Source organism: Ranitomeya imitator, chromosome 5 (genome assembly GCF_032444005.1).
Source record: "Ranitomeya imitator isolate aRanImi1 chromosome 5, aRanImi1.pri, whole genome shotgun sequence".
In the NCBI taxonomy this organism is placed as follows: Eukaryota; Metazoa; Chordata; class Amphibia; order Anura; family Dendrobatidae; genus Ranitomeya; species Ranitomeya imitator.
Window position 1 is genome coordinate 21117026 of NC_091286.1, and position 20487 is coordinate 21137512.

The 20487-nt window shown below is 44.6% G+C and overlaps 1 protein-coding gene across 2 annotated transcripts in view; it reads right to left on the reverse strand.

The window, feature by feature from the left end:
- GALNT14 (polypeptide N-acetylgalactosaminyltransferase 14) overlaps positions 1-20487 on the reverse strand; it is a 473304-nt gene that overhangs the window by 249251 nt on the left and 203566 nt on the right. The gene's annotated exons all lie outside the window — the stretch shown is intronic.

Consider the following 20487-nt stretch of genomic DNA (forward strand, 5'->3'; position numbering starts at 1 on the left):
CCAGGGTCCGCAGAAATCTTCCCACCTCTGCCCCTGTGGAGTTATAACCAGGGTTTGCAGAAATCTTCCCACCTCTGCCCCTGTCGAGTTATAACCAGGGTCCGCAGAGATCTTTCCTCCTCTGCCCCTGTGGAGTTATAACCAGGGTTTGCAGAGATCTTCCCACCTCTGCACCTGTGGAGTTATAACCAGGGTCTGCAGAGATCTTTCCACCTCTGCCCCTGTGGAGTTATAACCAGGGTCCGCAGAAATCTTCCCACCTCTGCCCCTGTCGAGTTATAACCAGGGTCTGCAGAGATCTTCCCCCCTCTGCCCCTGTGGAGTTATAACCAGGGTCCGCAGAGATCTTCCCACCTCTGCCCCTGTGGAGTTATAACCAGGGTCCGCAGAGATCTTCCCACCTCTGCCCCTGTGGAGTTATAACCAGGGTCTGCAGAGATCTTCCCACCTCTGCCCCTGTGGAGTTATAACCAGGGTCCGCAGAGATCTTCCCACCTCTGCCCCTGTGGAGTTATAACCAGGGTCCGCAGAGATCTTCCCACCTCTGCCCCTGTGGAGTTATAACCAGGGTCCGCAGAGATCTTCCCACCTCTGCCCCTGTGGAGTTATAACCAGGGTCTGCAGAGATCTTCCCACCTCTGCCCCTGTGGAGTTATAACCAGGGTCTGCAGAGATCTTCCCCCCTCTGCCCCTGTGGAGTTATAACCAGGGTCTGCAGAGATCTTCCCACCTCTGCCCCTGTGGAGTTATAACCAGGGTCTGCAGAGATCTTCCCCCCTCTGCCCCTGTGGAGTTATAACCAGGGTCCGCAGAGATCTTCCCACCTCTGCCCCTGTGGAGTTATAACCAGGGTCCGCAGAGATCTTCCCACCTCTGCACCTGTGGAGTTATAACCAGGGTCTGCAGAGATCTTCCCACCTCTGCCCCTGTGGAGTTATAACCAGGGTCCGCAGAGATCTTCCCACCTCTGCCCCTGTGGAGTTATAACCAGGGTCTGCAGAGATCTTCCCACCTCTGCCCCTGTGGAGTTATAACCAGGGTCTGCAGAGATCTTCCCACCTCTGCCCCTGTGGAGTTATAACCAGGGTCCGCAGAGATCTTCCCACCTCTGCCCCTGTGGAGTTATAACCAGGGTCTGCAGAGATCTTCCCACCTCTGCCCCTGTGGAGTTATAACCATAGTGTTAACACTAACATATTCCAATTATTTTTCCTGCTTGTCCAGAAAGTCCCTTTTATGACACCAAATACTTTTAATGGAAAATTACAGTAAAAAAAATGGCTTCCACCCAGGGTTTGCAGGCGCTCAGTGCTACCTGTGGATTGTACGGCTTGTAGTAAGTGTTAGGGGATGAGCGAACGTTATGTATTTGCTGCAGAAAGTTCTGCATCTCTTGGCAGGAAAAAGCAGCAGCATAAAACTTATGTTTTTCCAGAGTTTTTACTTGTGCTTTGGGTGCAGATTTTCCCAATTCATTACATGAATGCTGCAGATGTAAATCTGTACCGAATCTGCAGGTCACAAATAAGCATGAGACTCCAGGAATCTCATCCACTTTGCTGGTATAAAGGAAACCCTTCAGGTTTTGTGACAAATCTGCATTGAAAAAAAACACAATGTGTGCACACAGCCTAAGTTCCTGCGCACACGTTGCAGATTTGTCGTTTTTGTTTGTTTCTGGGCAGATTTGTTACACAACTTGAAGGGTTTCTCGATACCAGCAAAGTGAAAAAAAATCCTGAAGTCTCCAGCATACGTTGCTTATTTGTGACCTGCAGATTCTGTGCAGATTTACATCTTTCAGCATTTTTGTTGCAGACTTCCCCCATACTAATACTGAGTACGGAAAAAATCTGCACTAAAAACACAAGTAAAAATGCAGCAAAAACACTTTTTTGGGGGAAGAGGGGGAAGAGATTAGCGTACGCTGGAGCACACACCGTGCCCATCGCAGTACCACATTTATGTAAAAATAACCTGTCTGTGAAGGTAAAGTAATTATGGATCAGTATGAATCATAGGATTGCCAGAATCAGAGTGCATAATGGGCCATCCAAGTTGCTCATATTCAGAAATAACTCAACTGCCTCTATTCCATGCGAATTTGAATAAGCGTATAAAGGGACTCAATGTCTGTCGTAACCAACAGTATATCAGATTCCAATGAGAGACCATCCAATCTCCTCAGGTTGTCCGTAGAGTTCATGACAAAGGAGGGTAGAGTTTCGACCAACGGATGCAAGTAGTGTTTAATAAGTTTACATACTGGGTCCCACAGCCCTCCAATGCCACAGACAATCAGATGCCATGGTGGGTTCAATGGGTTCTTATGAACCTTGGGGAGTAGGTACAACGTAGGGGTGAATGGATTTTTTACAAGCAGACCCTCAAATACTTTTTTAGGGATAATTCCCTGGGTTAAATCTGTATCTAGGATCTGGAAGATTGCATTTGCAAAACTAGATTGCGGATTAAAAGAAAAGTCCGTTTACGCCTCCCTAACCCTGAGTTGCCTAAAAGCCTATTTCTCGTATATCGCAACGAGTCAAATGACCACATTCTTCCCATCACAACATTCTCCAATGATCTTAGTGCCTTCCTTTGCTCTCTAGTAAGGTTATCATCCACCCTTCGAATGGAGATGAATTTACAATCCTCAAACACCAGTTTACTATAGATTTCAACTTGTGAGAGCATGGTAGACCTAAAAAGAACAGAGGCAGGAAAAGTACCTGTAGAAGGCCCAGAACCCTCCTTCTCTAGCTCCTCCGAGCCTCCTGTTCGGCCCTGCTGGTAAGGCCCAATGCAGTTATGCAAGAGTTACCGTACTTATGGAAGAGATGTCCTAATGGAGGGAATCTGCAGTATAAAGCATGAGGAAAGAGACAGCAAGCAGGTTTAAGACTCCCTCAGATGCCTGGTCACTGATCAAAGCTGTATCCTCGCGAAGTAGAGCAGCAGTGCAAAGCATGGAAGAAAGTCAGATGAACACCCTGACCCTCTGATCTTAACAGAAGAATTAATAAGATTGAAGCCCATAATGTAAGAAGCACTTTAGTAATGTCAGATTCTGCCCCCCTGGACTGTAGGATGCACCTTGCTGTCCACATCATAGTGATCCCCATCATCCATCCTCGCCCGAAATACATAACAATGCTGACAATTGTGTGTAAAGTCGATGCAGCATCCTCGTCTTCCGGGACACGTATAGGATTCTGCTGGCACAAGCACACCGTGAATTATTCATGTTACATCATCGCTCGGGCCATAAATCCATCCAGCTTGGAGACTGATTTATGGAGGAATCTCCGAGGCTGCTCCTTTATTATTAAATATTAATAGCTGATATATATGTTGTCATGAGGGAGCTGTCCGCTCCGCTGTATTTCTAGAGATCCAATACAGCGAGTCTCATAAGGCCATATTCCTATTCTAACGGGGAGATTGCTATATAGTAATTTATTATGTACGACTCCCCATGGTTACGACTATTTAAAGCTAATGTGGTAGCACCGACGCTCTATTTATTACCCTAAGTGCTGGCGGCTTCATTACAGCTCAGCTCTACACTTCAGCAGTGTCTGCCGGAGTCTATGGTAGTCTGAAACCATTGTTTCCTATCATCAGAGCCTCAGGTTGCTGCATCGTCACTTCCCATACTTATGACTGCAGCTCGGCCTTTTCAATTTGACTCCCGGGTAGAAGCACAAGATCGGCAAGGAGGGAGTTCTGAATGAGATCTGGGATGGAAAGGTGAAACGAAGCAGAGCAATGGTGGATCACTGTGATGGGCAGCAACTTACTGCCACTTATAGTCTGAAATTATAAGTCTATGTCATGTCCCATGACTTTGGAATCATTCAGACAGTATTGCACTATCATTGTGTTGTTTTAGGCTGGTTTCACACTTGCGTTTTAAAATGCATGCGTTTTAAAAAAAAAAAAAAACCGCATGGTGAAAAAACGCATGTAAACGCGTGCAAACGCTGCGTTTTTGACGCATGCGTTTTTGCATGTGGTGAAAAAAACGTGGCGTTTTGATGCGTTTACATGCGTTTTTTCATGCGTTTGCATTTTTTAAACGCATGCTGAGAAATGTGTGACAGCTGCCAATCATCAAAATAAAGTAAAAAACCCACTATAAACAGAAATAGTTAGGGTTAGGGGTAGGGTTAGGGATCATAACCCTAACCCTAACCCTAAAGGGATCCTAACCCTAACCCTAAAGGGATCCTAACCCTAACCCTAAAGGGATTAGGGGTAGGGTTAGGATCCCTTTAGGGTTAGGGGTAGGGTTAGGGATAGGGTTAGGATCCCTTTAGGGTTAGGGGTAGGGTTAGGGGTAGGGTTAGTGATAGGGTTAGGATCCCTTTAGGGTTAGGGTTAGGATCCCTTTAGGGTTAGGGTTAGGATCCCTTTATCACCTTTATGGTGGGGGGTGGCATATCAGTGTGTTTTTTTTTTTTTTTTTAATAAAAACGCATGCGTTTTCAACGCAAACAAACGCATGTGCTTAAAAATGCATGCGTTTACATAGACATCAATAGGTTTTTTTGCAAAAAAAAACGCTGCAAAAATTACTATATGTTGCATTTCTGCAACACAACACATGCAGAGAAAAAACGCATGCGTTGCAAAAACGCATCAAAACGCATGCGTTTTTAATGTTAAACATAGGGAAAAAAACGCATGCTTTTTTTGCGTTTTTTTACCGCAAAAACGCAAAAAAAAAACGCAAATGTGAAACCAGCCTTATTGTGCTGCTTCGTTGCTCTGCAAAAAAGGTTGCTCTCTTTAGAAGTTTGTCTGTCTCTGATGTCAGCAACCCCTCTCGTCTCTCTCATTTACTGTGTATCAGCCATCTCAGAAGCTCATGTGTATGTAGTCCTGTTTATGAAAAGTCTTTTTTAATTGTTTTAGGTCTGTGGTCTCCAGAACGTCTCCTGCCTGCCTGTGGCTTCCATTACCTCTGCTACTTGTCTGCACTCTTCCTGGACCGCTGCCATGTGCCAGCCTGCAGCTTCTAGTACTGTAAGTGTGTTAAAATCACATTGCATAAGGATGTCATACGGATTCTAGCACAGAAAAATCGAATTGTACTCGCATGCAACACGTCTGACGTTTCAGGAACAACATTGGACTGGTTTTATTAATGCTGATGGGTATGAGCCCTAAAACTGTTCCTCTTAATTGCACACAGGTATGTGGACTTATTCCTCCCCAAATTAAAAATCTCCGGCACGATCAACCTTAAAGAAAAGTTAAGCTCAACAAAACTTTCCTTCAATAAAATATATTTCACTAGTGTTATCTCTTATTTTATACTGTTGCAATATTTAGACACTGGACACTCAGCTGCAGTGGCGTAACGAGAGTCCGATGGGCCCCAAAGCAAAATGTGGACCTGGGCCCCCACCTGCATGTTGGTCAGATGTATGGGCTGTAGCAGAGGTCTAGATCCTATAAAAGACATGCATGTTCGTCCGCCATGTAATAATGTCTGCCGTTCTAGCTCCTTCTTGTAATAACCTCCCCCATCCTGAACTGCTTCCAACAATAATGCCCCATCCTGGGCCCCTTACTAATATGTCCCCAACCCTGTATAATGTCCTTATTCTGGTAGAATGTCCCCCATTCTGGTGTAATGCCTTCATTATTGTATAATGTCTCCCACTCTGGTGTAATGTCCCCCATTTTGGTATAATGTCACCCATCCTGGTATAATGTCACCCATCCTGGTATAAGGTCCCCCATCCTGGTATAAGGTCCCCCATCCTGGTATAAGGTCCCCCATCCTGGTATAATGTCACCCATCCTGGTATAAGGTCCCCCATCCTGGTATAATGTCACCCATCCTGGTATAATGTCACCCATCCTGGTATAATGTCCCCCATCCTGGTATAATGTCACCCATCCTGGTATATAGTCACCCATCCTGGTATAAGGTCCCCCATCCTGGTATAATGTCACCCATCCTGGTATAATGTCACCCATCCTGGTATAATGTCACCCATCCTGGTATATTGTCACCCATCCTGGTATAAGGTCCCCCATCCTGGTATAATGTCCCCCATCCTGGTATAATGTCACCCATCCTGGTATAATGTCACCCATCCTGGTATATTGTCACCCATCCTGGTATAAGGTCCCCCATCCTGGTATAATGTCACCCATCCTGGTATAATGTCACCCATCCTGGTATAAGGTCCCCCATCCTGGTATAATGTCACCCATCCTGGTATAATGTCACCCATCCTGGTATAATGTCCCCCATCCTGGTATAATGTCACCCATCCTGGTATATAGTCACCCATCCTGGTATAAGGTCCCCCATCCTGGTATAATGTCACCCATCCTGGTATAATGTCACCCATCCTGGTATAATGTCACCCATCCTGGTATATTGTCACCCATCCTGGTATAAGGTCCCCCATCCTGGTATAATGTCCCCCATCCTGGTATAATGTCACCCATCCTGGTATAATGTCACCCATCCTGGTATATTGTCACCCATCCTGGTATAAGGTCCCCCATCCTGGTATAATGTCACCCATCCTGGTATAATGTCACCCATCCTGGTATAAGGTCCCCCATCCTGGTATAATGTCACCCATCCTGGTATAAGGTCCCCCATCCTGGTATAATGTCACCCATCCTGGTATAAGGTCCACCATCCTGGTATAATGTCACCCATCCTGGTATAATGTCCCCCATCCTGGTATAAGGTCCCCCATCCTGGTATAATGTCCCCCATCCTGGTATAATGTCCCCCATCCTGGTATAATGTCACCCATCCTGGTATAAGGTCCCCCATCCTGGTATAATGTCCCCCATCCTGGTATAATGTCCCCCATCCTGGTATAATGTCACCCATCCTGGTATAAGGTCCCCCATTCTGGTATAATGTCACCCACCCTGGTATAAGGTCCACCATCCTGGTATAATGTCACCCATCCTGGTATAAGGTCCCCCATTCTGATATAATGTCCCCCATCCTGGTATAATGTCACCCATCCTGGTATAAGGTCCCCCATCCTGGTATAATGTCACCCATCCTGGTATAATGTCACCCATCCTGGTATAATGTCCCCCATTCTGGTATAATGTCTTCCATTCTGGTATAATGTCTTCCATTCTGGTATAATGTCCCCCATCCTGGTATAATGTCACCCATTCTGGTATAATGTCTTCCATTCTGGTATAATGTCTTCCATTCTGGTATAATGTCCCCCATCCTGGTATAATGTCACCCATTCTGGTATAATGTCTTCCATTCTGGTATAATGTCTTCCATTCTGGTATAATGTCCCCCATCCTGGTATAATGTCACCCATCCTGGTATAAGGTCCCCCATTCTGGTATAATGTCCCCCATCCTGGTATAATGTCACCCATTCTGGTATAATGTCTTCCATTCTGGTATAATGTCCCCCATCCTGGTATAATGTCACCCATCCTGGTATAAGGTCCCCCATCCTGGTATAATGTCACCCATCCTGGTATAAGGTCCCCCATCCTGGTATAATGTCTCCCATTCTGGTATAATGTCCCCCTTCCTGGTATAAGGTCCCCCATCCTGGTATAATGTCCCCATCCTAGTATAATATCTCCCATTCTGGTATAATGTCCCCCATTCTGGTTTAATACTTTTCATTCTTGCATAATTTCCCTCACTCTGGCATAATGTCCCCCATTCTGGTATAATGTCCCCCATCCTGGCATAATGTCCCCATTTTGGTTTAATAATTTCCATTCTGGCATAATTTCCCCCACTCTGGCATAATGTCCCCCATCCTGGTATAATGTCCCCCATCCTGGTATAATGTCCCCCATTATTGTATTTCTAGCTTTTTAGATTTCTGCTTTTTATGTTGTGATTTTTTTATATCTCTATAATAAAGATTATTATTAAATACTAGTACCGGTATTTATTTTTTAAGGACTACAACAATTAAGAGAAACCCAAATGTGTATCTGTTTTCTTATGATTTATGTCCTTTAATTTTATTTTAGTTATTTTTTTTTTCTTTTGTAATTTTCGTGTTTTTACAATTTTTCTTTCACCTCAGTTAAACTTTATGAAAGATTTCAGACATTATTTCTCTACTGCCCCAACAGCTCCAGTTAGTCCCAGAACTCTCTTTCTTTAAAACCATCCAGCCGTACAATTGCAGGGCCATGGCTAATAGTAGGTTGACAGATCAAACCCCTCCACTTTTGTTGATGCTTTGATCGCTATTGATTGTAGCGTCTCAAATATTTAATGCCAGGATGACAGATTTTTCCAACACTGGACGTTACCTTTGTAAGTGCGTCAACAAAAATCAGTGTTAAAGGGGTTGTCCACTACTAGATAACCCTGCTTAATTATGATTTCAGGACCCCGATTAAAATAAAATCAGTGTATATTCACCTCCTGCAGTGACATCCTTCCAACAATTTCATGACATTAAGTCACGTGCCAGCTGCAGTTGATGAGCGTCTGCTCGTCAGCAGCAGTCTATATATATATCGAAGGTCGATTTTCGTCTGTTTGTCTGTCTGTAACGGAAATCCCGCGTACCCAGCCGGTCGCGACCAATCAGCGATATTGGGGCGGAATTTAATCACCACTTCACTTTTTACTATTGATGCCACCTATGCAGCATCAATAGTAAAAAGATATAATGTTAAAGATAATAATAATAAACAAAAATGATATTCTCACCTTCAGGTGTCCATGGCAGCCTTTCCCACTCTTCGCGACGCTCCGGTCCCAAGAATGCATTGCGGCAATGACCGGAGATGACGTAGCAGTCTCGCGAGACCGCTACATCATCACGGGTTATTGCCGCAAGGCATTACTGGGACCGGAGCGTCGCTAAAGGCCTGGGCTGGATCCGGGGGCCGCCGGAGGGTGAGTATATAACTATTTTTAATTTTAATTTTTTTTTTTTTAACAGGGACATGGTGCCCACATTGCTATATACTATGTGGGATGTGTTATATACTACGTGGGCTGTGTTATATACTGCGTGGGCTGTGTTATATACTGCGTCGCTGTGCTATATACTACGTAGGCTGTGTTATATACTACGTGGGCTGTGTTATATACTGCGTGGGCTGTTATATACTGCGTGGCTGTGCTATATACTACGTGGCTGTTATATACTACGTGGGCTGTGCGATATACTGCGTGGGCTGTGTTATATACTGCGTGGGCTGTGTTATATACTACGTTGCTGTGCTATATACTACGTGGGCTGTGCAATATACTACGTGGCTGTGCAATAAACTATGTAGGCTGTGTTATATACTGGGTGTGCTGTGTTATATACTGAGGTGGGCTGTGCTATATACTACATGGGCTGTGTTATATACTGCATGGGCTGTGCTATATACTACGTGGCTGTGCTATATACTGCGTGGCTGTGCTATATACTACGTGCCGGTGCTATATACTATGTGGATGTGCTATATACTACGTGGGCTGTGTTACAGTGGGGCAAAAAAGTATTTAGTCAGTCAGCAATAGTGCAAGTTCCACCACTTAAAAAGATGAGAGGCGTCTGTAATTTACATCATAGGTAGACCTCAACTATGGGAGACAAACTGAGAAAAAAAAATCCAGAAAATCACATTGTCTGTTTTTTTAACATTTTATTTGCATATTATGATGGAAAATAAGTATTTGGTCAGAAACAAAATTTCATCTCAATACTTTGTAATATATCCTTTGTTGGCAATGACAGAGGTCAAACGTTTTCTGTAAGTCTTCACAAGGTTGCCACACACTGTTGTTGGTATGTTGGCCCATTCCTCCATGCAGATCTCCTCTAGAGCAGTGATGTTTTTGGCTTTTCGCTTGGCAACACGGACTTTCAACTCCCTCCAAAGGTTTTCTATAGGGTTGAGATCTGGAGACTGGCTAGGCCACTCCAGGACCTTGAAATGCTTCTTACGAAGCCACTCCTTCGTTGCCCTGGCGGTGTGCTTTGGATCATTGTCATGTTGAAAGACCCAGCCACGTTTCATCTTCAATGCCCTTGCTGATGGAAGGAGGTTTGCACTCAAAATCTCACGATACATGGCCCCATTCATTCTTTCATGTACCCGGATCAGTCGTCCTGGCCCCTTTGCAGAGAAACAGCCCCAAAGCATGATGTTTCCACCACCATGCTTTACAGTAGGTATGGTGTTTGATGGATGCAACTCAGTATTCTTTTTCCTCCAAACACGACAAGTTCTGTTTCTACCAAACAGTTCCAGTTTGGTTTCATCAGACCATAGGACATTCTCCCAAAACTCCTCTGGATCATCCAAATGCTCTCTAGCAAACTTCAGACGGGCCCGGACATGTACTGGCTTAAGCAGTGGGACACGTCTGGCACTGCAGGATCTGAGTCCATGGTGGCGTAGTGTGTTACTTATGGTAGGCCTTGTTACATTGGTCCCAGCTCTCTGCAGTTCATTCACTAGGTCCCCCCGCGTGGTTCTGGGATTTTTGCTCACCGTTCTTGTGATCATTCTGACCCCACGGGAAGGGATTTTGCGTGGAGCCCCAGATGGAGGGAGATTATCAGTGGTCTTGTATGTCTTCCATTTTCTAATTATTGCTCCCACTGTTGATTTCTTCACTCCAAGCTGGTTGGCTATTGCAGATTCAGTCTTCCCAGCCTGGTGCAGGGCTACAATTTTGTTTCTGGTGTCCTTTGACAGCTCTTTGGTCTTCACCATAGTGGAGTTTGGAGTCAGACTGTTTGAGGGTGTGCACAGGTGTCTTTTTATACTGATAACAAGTTTAAACAGGTGCCATTACTACAGGTAATGAGTGGAGGAAAGAGGAGACTCTTAAAGAAGAAGTTACAGGTCTGTGAGAGCCAGAAATCTTGATTGTTTGTTTCTGACCAAATACTTATTTTCCACCATAATATGCAAATAAAATGTTAAAAAAACAGACAATGTGATTTTCTGGATTTTTTTTTTCTCAGTTTGTCTCCCATAGTTGAGGTCTACCTATGATGCAAATAACAGACGCCTTTCATCTTTTTAAGTGGAGGAACTTGCACTATTGCTGACTGACTAAATACTTTTTTGCCCCACTGTATATGCTACGTGGGCTGTGCTATATATTACGTGGCTGTGCTATATACTATGTGGCTGTGCTATATACTACGTGGCTGTGCTATATAGTACGTAGCTGTGCTATATACTACGTGCCTGTGCTATATACTACGTGGATGTGCTATATACTACGTGGGCTGTGTTATATGCTACGTGGGCTGTGAGACTCTTTCGCCCGGGGCCCTCAAAAACCTGGAGCTGGCCCTGGCTTCACTTATTGGTCTCGCCCAGCCCAGTGAAAGACACAGTCCGGCCTTGAATTGGTGCGGGATTTGAACCACGCTTCGCTAATTGGTCGCGCCTGGCCGGCCGAATCCTGTGTATTCATTGCATTATTCTGAAATCTTCATAAATCAACTACATACATATTCTAGAATTCCCGATGCGTTAGAATTGGGCCACCATCTAGTTTATCAATATTCCACCAGGGCGGACGCCCACTGGACTGCCAAGGGCCCACCAGTAACATTGGCTCTGGAGGTTCATTGGTTCAGCTACATGCAAATATTACATTATCCTCATTCACAATTTACCTTCTATATAATAATAAACTGGGTAGTTGGATACATGAATGATTAGTTGTTGTTTGTTGTGGAGGCCTACCCGGGAAGTCACCGGTCCTCCTGTGGGCCAGTCCAAGCCTTGCCACAGCTGACGGACGACAGCTCATTGGCTGCGAGTTGGCATGTGATACAACGTCACCACATGCAGGAACGGCGCCACTGCAGGAGATGAATATACTCTAGTCTTAATTAATTCTGGGTTCTAAATTAATTAACCTGAGGTTGTATAGTATAGAACCACCTATTTAGGTTCCAACTATCAGCTATGTATACTTACAAGAAGAAGTGGGGAGTGGCTGGTAAAAATAAAAAAGTGAAATGAATAGAAATTATATAATAAAACACATAATATATTACAAAAATAAAATATTATTTTTGAGGGCGATACCAATTATCTTAACAAAATGACAATAAAACTTGTGCATCACATGGATAGCCTGTATGAATAATTGCGTTACATTTCACTACCTGAACAGTTCTCTCAAACTAAAAACAATAATAAAAAAATAATCTAAGAAAAACAGATAAGAGGGGAGATAAGAGAATGCAGAAAAAATAAAAAAAACAATAATGTAAGAAAATATCTGATGAGAAAAGTAGTTTAAAGCGGTGACAAGAGATGAAGCAATCTCCGGGTGTCGGCAGAAAAATTCAATAAGTTGCTCTTTACAAGACAAGATAAACGAGGACATAATAACACATAAGAGCACTGCAGCAAAAAGAAAGTTCTGAAGAAGGAAAAGTTCCCAAAACTGAGACACAAGCTCCTGGTGCTATTATCTACTTTGCAGATCTTTACACTACAACTCCCAACATATCGCGCGGCAAAGGCTTCTCACTTTGTCGTGTAGGAACACTGGACCCACAACCCGCGCACCCACCGCCGGCACTGAATGTTGGGGCTGACACTGGGCCCACAACCCGCGCACCCACCCCTGGCACTGAATGTTGGTGCTGACACTGGACCCACAACCCGAGCACCCACCGCCGGCACTGAATGTCGGGGCTGACACTGGACCCACAACCCGCGCACCCACCGCCTGTACTGAATGTTGGGGCTGACACTGGATCCACAACCCGAGCACCCACCGCCGGCACTGAATGTTGGGGCTGACACTGGACCCACAAAAGAATGAAAGCCAAGCTCTGGTTGCTATGGTAGAATGAAAGCCAAGCTCTGGTTGCTATGGTAGAATGAAAGCCAAGCTCTGGTTGCTATGGTAGAATGAAAGCCAAGCTCTGGTTGCTATGGTAAAATGAAAGCCAAGCTCTGGGCGCTATGGTAGAATGAAAGCCAAGCTCTGGGCGCTATGGTAAAATGAAAGCCAAGCTCTGGGCGCTATGGTAGAATGAAAGCCAAGCTCTGGGCGCTATGGTAAAGTGAAAGCCAAGCTCTGGGCGCTATGGTAAAATGAAAGCCAAGCTCTGGGCGCTATGGTAAAGTGAAAGCCAAGCTCTGGGCACTATAGTAAAATGAAAGCCAAGCTCTAGGCGCTATGGTAGAATGAAAGCCAAGCTCTAGGCGCTATGGTAGAATGAAAGCCAAGCTCTAGGCGCTATGGTAGAATGAAAGCCAAGCTCTAGGCGCTATGGTAGAATGAAAGCCAAGCTCTAGGCGCTATGGTAGAATGAAAGCCAAGCTCTGGGCGCTATGGTAAAATGAAAGCCAAGCTCTAGGCGCTATGGTAGAATGAAAGCCAAGCTCTAGGCGCTATGGTAAAATGAAAGCCAAGCTCTGGTTGCTATGGTAGAATGAAAGCCAAGCTCTGGTTGCTATGGTAAAATGAAAGCCAAGCTCTGGGCGCTATGGTAGAATGAAAGCCAAGCTCTGGGCGCTATGGTAAAATGAAAGCCAAGCTCTGGTTGCTATGGTAGAATGAAAGCCAAGCTCTGGTTGATATGGTAGAATGAAAGCCAAGCTCTGGGCGCTATGGTAGAATGAAAGCCAAGCTCTGGGCGCTATGGTAAAATGAAAGCCAAGCTCTGGGCGCTATGGTAGAATGAAAGCCAAGCTCTAGGCGCTATGGTAAAATGAAAGCCAAGCTCTAGGCGCTATGGTAGAATGAAAGCCAAGCTCTGGGCGCTATGGTAAAATGAAAGCCATGCTCTGGGCGCTATGGTAGAATGAAAGCCAAGCTCTGGGCGCTATGGTAGAATGAAAGCCAAGCTCTGGGCGCTATGGTAGAATGAAAGCCAAGCTCTGGTTGCTATGGTAAAATGAAAGCCAAGCTCTGGTTGCTATGGTAGAATGAAAGCCAAGCTCTGGTTGCTATGGTAAAATGAAAGCCAAGCTCTGGGCGCTATGGTAGAATGAAAGCCAAGCTCTGGGCGCTATGGTAAAATGAAAGCCAAGCTCTGGTTGCTATGGTAAAATGAAAGCCAAGCTCTGGTTGATATGGTAGAATGAAAGCCAAGCTCTGGTTGCTATGGTAGAATGAAAGCCAAGCTCTGGTTGCTATGGTAGAATGAAAGCCAAGCTCTGGTTGATATGGTAGAATGAAAGTCAAGCTCTGGTTGCTATGGTAGAATGAAAGCCAAGCTCTGGGCGCTATGGTAGAATGAAAGCCAAGCTCTGGGCGCTATGGTAAAATGAAAGCCAAGCTCTGGGCGCTATGGTAGAATGAAAGCCAAGCTCTAGGCGCTATGGTAGAATGAAAGCCAAGCTCTGGGCGCTATGGTAAAATGAAAGCCAAGCTCTGGTTGCTATGGTAGAATGAAAGCCAAGCTCTGGGCGCTATGGTAAAATGAAAGCCAAGCTCTGGGCGCTATGGTAAAATGAAAGCCAAGCTCTGGGCGCTATCGTAGAATGAAAGCCAAGCTCTGGTTGCTATGGTAGAATGAAAGCCAAGCTCTGGTTGATATGGTAGAATGAAAGTCAAGCTCTGGTTGCTATGGTAGAATGAAAGTCAAGCTCTGGTTGCTATGGTAAAATGAAAAGAGAGTTCTCGTAGGTTGCTAGAATAAAATGAAAGACATTTCTGAAGAATGAGGCTCCCAAATTGTCACCCTGTACAGACCACACAAGATTCAGGGGGTCGGTACTGGTTGCCCGCCCTGTAGTTCCACTGATTTAACCCATTCCTACAGCCACTTCGGACCTTGAGGGGCTCCGCGGCTGCGGCGCTCTCGCCAGGGGCCGATTTCACTGTATAAAATCTGAATCCGTCTGGAGAGCAGTTTCCAATTACCAATATTTAATTACTGTGAAGAAAACGCTCGTTTGCTTGTGGACGTGGAATCCCGCCGTGTCGGGTAAGGCTTGTGATAAACATTTTGATATACTAATAATTGCGTTCCCTTTATTGCCGCCACCATAACCGAACATGACAGCCGCCGGCTTATCCGTGCTCGATTGTGGTGCACCTGCGCCCGGGACGCACATGTGCGCGGCTCGGCGAGATATTGCCGGTGGTAATTCATTCCCTGGCTGCCAGGCCGCTGATAAAATCCGGGAGATAAATCAGCGAGCAGACGCCTCACAGGGAGGAGAAGGTCCCCGCCGTGCGCGCTGCGTAATTATCAGCCAAGACGTCTCCCATCCAGTGACATGTTTAGGACTTCATCTACCAGATTGGGGACGGGTAGAATAAAATAAGTCACCATTCATTAGAGAGACACTTTGGTGTTCGTAAATACATAAAATTATACGTATCATTCCCTCCAGTGAAATATATAACCACCGCTGCCCACTACCAAAATACACAGGAAAAAAAGGATTAAAGGGAATGTCCAAACGTTGGGACCACTGATCGGCTTCATGCAGTGAAGAAAAGTGTTCAATTCCCCAGCAGCGCCCTCACAGGGCAAGGAAAGTATTACATGGTGCCCACGCAAGTCAATCTGTGTAATGAAGGACGGCCGAGTCCTCCACTGAGAGATTATTTAATCCTGGTAATAGACGAAATTTGTAAAGCAAATAGACTTTATATATAATACAGTCATGTAAGAGAAAATCAAGGGGAGGGTGATCAAATAAAATTAACAACACATCTACCTATGTACATACATTACTGATCCTGTACCGTTCCTGAGTTACATCCTGTATTATACCCCAGAGCTGCACTCACTATTCTGCTGGTGCAGTCACCGTGTACATACATTACATTACTGATCCTGAGTTACATCCTGTATTATACCCCAGAGCTGCACTCACTATTCTGCTGGTGCAGTCACTGTGTACATACATTACTGATCCTGAGTTACATCCTGTATTATACTCCAGAGCTGCACTCACTATTCTGCTGGTGCAGTCACTGTGTACATATATTACATTACTGATCCTGAGTTACATCCTGTATTATACCCCAGAGCTGCACTCACTATTCTGCTGGTGCAGTCACTGTGTACATACATTACTGATCCTGAGTTACATCCTGTATTATACCCCAGAGCTGCACTCACTATTCTGCTGGTGCAGTCACTGTGTACATACATTACATTACTGATCCTGAGTTACATCCTGTATTATACCCCAGAGCTGCACTCACTATTCTGCTGGTGCAGTCACTGTGTACATACATTACATTACTGATCCTGAGTTACATCCTGTATTATACCCCAGAGCTGCACTCACTATTCTGCTGGTGCAGTCACCGTGTACATACATTACATTACTGATCCTGAGTTACATCCTGTATTATACCCCAGAGCTGCACTCACTATTCTGCTGGTGCAGTCACTGTGTACATACATTACATTACTGATCCTGAGTTACATCCTGTATTATACCCCAGAGCTGCACTCACTATTCTGCTGGTGCAGTCACCGTGTACATACATTACATTACTGATCCTGATTTACATCCTGTATTATACTCCAGAGCTGCACTCACTATTCTGCTGGTGCAGTCACCGTGTACATACATTACATTACTGATCCTGATTTACATCCTGTATTATACTCCAGAGCTGCACTCACTATTCTGCTGGTGCAGTCACTGTGTACATACATTACTGATCCTGAGTTACATCCTGTATTATACCCCAGAGCTGCACTCACTATTCTGCTGGTGCAGTCACCGTGTACATACATTACATTACTGATCCTGATTTACATCCTGTATTATACTCCAGAGCTGCACTCACTATTCTGCTGGTGCAGTCACTGTGTACATACATTACATTACTGATCCTGAGTTACATCCTGTATTATACCCCAGAGCTGCACTCACTATTCTGCTGGTGCAGTCACTGTGTACATACATTACATTACTGATCGTGAGTTACATCCTGTATTATACTCCAGAGCTGCACTCACTATTCTGCTGGTGCAGTCACTGTGTACATACATTACATTACTGATCGTGAGTTACATCCTGTATTATACCCCAGAGCTGCACTCACTATTCTGCTGGTGCAGTCACTGTGTACATACATTACATTACTGATCCTGAGTTACCTCCTGTATTATACTCCAGAGCTGCACTCACTATTCTGCTGGTGCAGTCACTGTGTACATACATTACATTACTGATCCTGAGTTACATCCTGTATTATACCCCAGAGCTGCACTCACTATTCTGCTGGTGCAGTCACTGTGTACATACATTACATTACTGATCCTGAGTTACATCCTGTATTATACCCCAGAGCTGCACTCACTATTCTGCTGGTGCAGTCACTGTGTACATACATTACATTACTGATCCTGAGTTTCATCCTGTATTATACCCCAGAGCTGCACTCACTATTCTGCTGGTGCAGTCACTGTGTACATACATTACATTACTGATCCTGATTTACATCCTGTATTATACCCCAGAGCTGCACTCACTATTCTGCTGGTGCAGTCACCGTGTACATACATTACTGATCCTGATTTACATCCTGTATTATACCCCAGAGCTGCACTCACTATTCTGCTGGTGCAGTCACCGTGTACATACATTACTGATCCTGATTTACATCCTGTATTATACCCCAGAGCTGCACTCACTATTCTGCTGGTGCAGTCACTGTGTACATACATTACATTACTGATCCTGAGTTACATCCTGTATTATACCCCAGAGCTGCACTCACTATTCTGCTGGTGCAGTCACCCTGTACATACATTACTGATCCTGATTTACATCCTGTATTATACCCCAGAGCTGCACTCACTATTCTGCTGGTGCAGTCACCGTGTACATAGATTACTGATCCTGATTTACATCCTGTATTATACCCCAGAGCTGCACTCACTATTCTGCTGGTGCAGTCACTGTGTACATACATTACATTACTGATCCTGAGTTACATCCTGTATTATACCCCAGAGCTGCACTCACTATTCTGCTGGTGCAGTCACTGTGTACATACATTACATTACTGATCCTGAGTTTCATCCTGTATTATACCCCAGAGCTGCACTCACTATTCTGCTGGTGCAGTCACTGTGTACATACATTACATTACTGATCCTGAGTTACCTCCTGTATTATACTCCAGAGCTGCACTCACTATTCTGCTGGTGCAGTCACTGTGTACATACATTACATTACTGATCCTGAGTTACATCCTGTATTATACCCCAGAGCTGCACTCACTATTCTGCTGGTGCAGTCACTGTGTACATACATTACATTACTGATCCTGAGTTACATCCTGTATTATACCCCAGAGCTGCACTCACTATTCTGCTGGTGCAGTCACTGTGTACATACATTACATTACTGATCCTGAGTTTCATCCTGTATTATACCCCAGAGCTGCACTCACTATTCTGCTGGTGCAGTCACTGTGTACATACATTACATTACTGATCCTGAGTTACATCCTGTATTATACCCCAGAGCTGCCCTCACTATTCTGCTTGTGCAGTCACCGTGTACATACATTACTGATCCTGATTTACATCCTGTATTATACCCCAGAGCTGCACTCACTATTCTGCTGGTGCAGTCACTGTGTACATACATTACTGATCCTGAGTTACATCCTGTATTATACCCCAGAGCTGCACTCACTATTCTGCTGGTGCAGTCACTGTGTACATACATTACATTACTGATCCTGATTTACATCCTGTATTATACCCCAGAGCTGCACTCACTATTCTGCTGGTGCAGTCACCGTGTACATACATTACTGATCCTGATTTACATCCTGTATTATACCCCAGAGCTGCACGCACTATTCTGCTGGTGCAGTCACCGTGTACATACATTACTGATCCTGATTTACATCCTGTATTATACCCCAGAGCTGCACTCACTATTCTGCTGGTGCAGTCACTGTGTACATACATTACATTACTGATCCTGAGTTACATCCTGTATTATACCCCAGAGCTGCACTCACTATTCTGCTGGTGCAGTCACCCTGTACATACATTACTGATCCTGATTTACATCCTGTATTATACCCCAGAGCTGCACTCACTATTCTGCTGGTGCAGTCACCGTGTACATAGATTACTGATCCTGATTTACATCCTGTATTATACCCCAGAGCTGCACTCACTATTCTGCTGGTGCAGTCACTGTGTACATACATTACATTACTGATCCTGAGTTACATCCTGTATTATACCCCAGAGCTGCACTCACTATTCTGCTGGTGCAGTCACTGTGTACATACATTACATTACTGATCCTGAGTTTCATCCTGTATTATACCCCAGAGCTGCACTCACTATTCTGCTGGTGCAGTCACTGTGTACATACATTACATTACTGATCCTGAGTTACCTCCTGTATTATACTCCAGAGCTGCACTCACTATTCTGCTGGTGCAGTCACTGTGTACATACATTACATTACTGATCCTGAGTTACATCCTGTATTATACCCCAGAGCTGCACTCACTATTCTGCTGGTGCAGTCACTGTGTACATACATTACATTACTGATCCTGAGTTACATCCTGTATTATACCCCAGAGCTGCACTCACTATTCTGCTGGTGCAGTCACTGTGTACATACATTACATTACTGATCCTGAGTTTCATCCTGTATTATACCCCAGAGCTGCACTCACTATTCTGCTGGTGCAGTCACTGTGTACATACATTACATTACTGATCCTGAGTTACATCCTGTATTATACCCCAGAGCTGCCCTCACTATTCTGCTTGTGCAGTCACCGTGTACATACATTACTGATCCTGATTTACATCCTGTATTATACCCCAGAGCTGCACTCACTATTCTGCTGGTGCAGTCACTGTGTACATACATTACTGATCCTGAGTTACATCCTGTATTATACCCCAGAGCTGCACTCACTATTCTGCTGGTGCAGTCACTGTGTACATACATTACTGATCCTGAGTTACATCCTGTATGATACTCCAGAGCTGCCCTCACTATTCTGCTGGTGCAGTCACTGTGTACATACATTACATTACTGATCCCGAGTTACATCCTGTATTATACTCCAGAGCTGCACTCACTATTCTGCTGGTGCAGTCACTGTGTACATACATTACATTACTGATCCTGAGTTACATCCTGTATTATACCCCAGAGCTGCACTCACTATTCTGCTGGTGCAGTCACTGTGTACATACATTACTGATCCTGAGTTACATCCTGTATGATACTCCAGAGCTGCCCTCACTATTCTGCTGGTGCAGTCACTGTGTACATACATTACATTACTGATCCTGAGTTACATCCTGTATTATACTCCAGAGCTGCACTCACTATTCTGCTGGTGCAGTCACTGTGTACATACATTACATTACTGATCCTGAGTTACATCCTGTATTATACCCCAGAGCTGCACTCACTATTCTGCTGGTGCAGTCACTGTGTACATACATTACATTACTGATCCTGAGTTACATCCTGTATTATACCCCAGAGCTGCACTCACTATTCTGCTGATGGAGTGTATGCT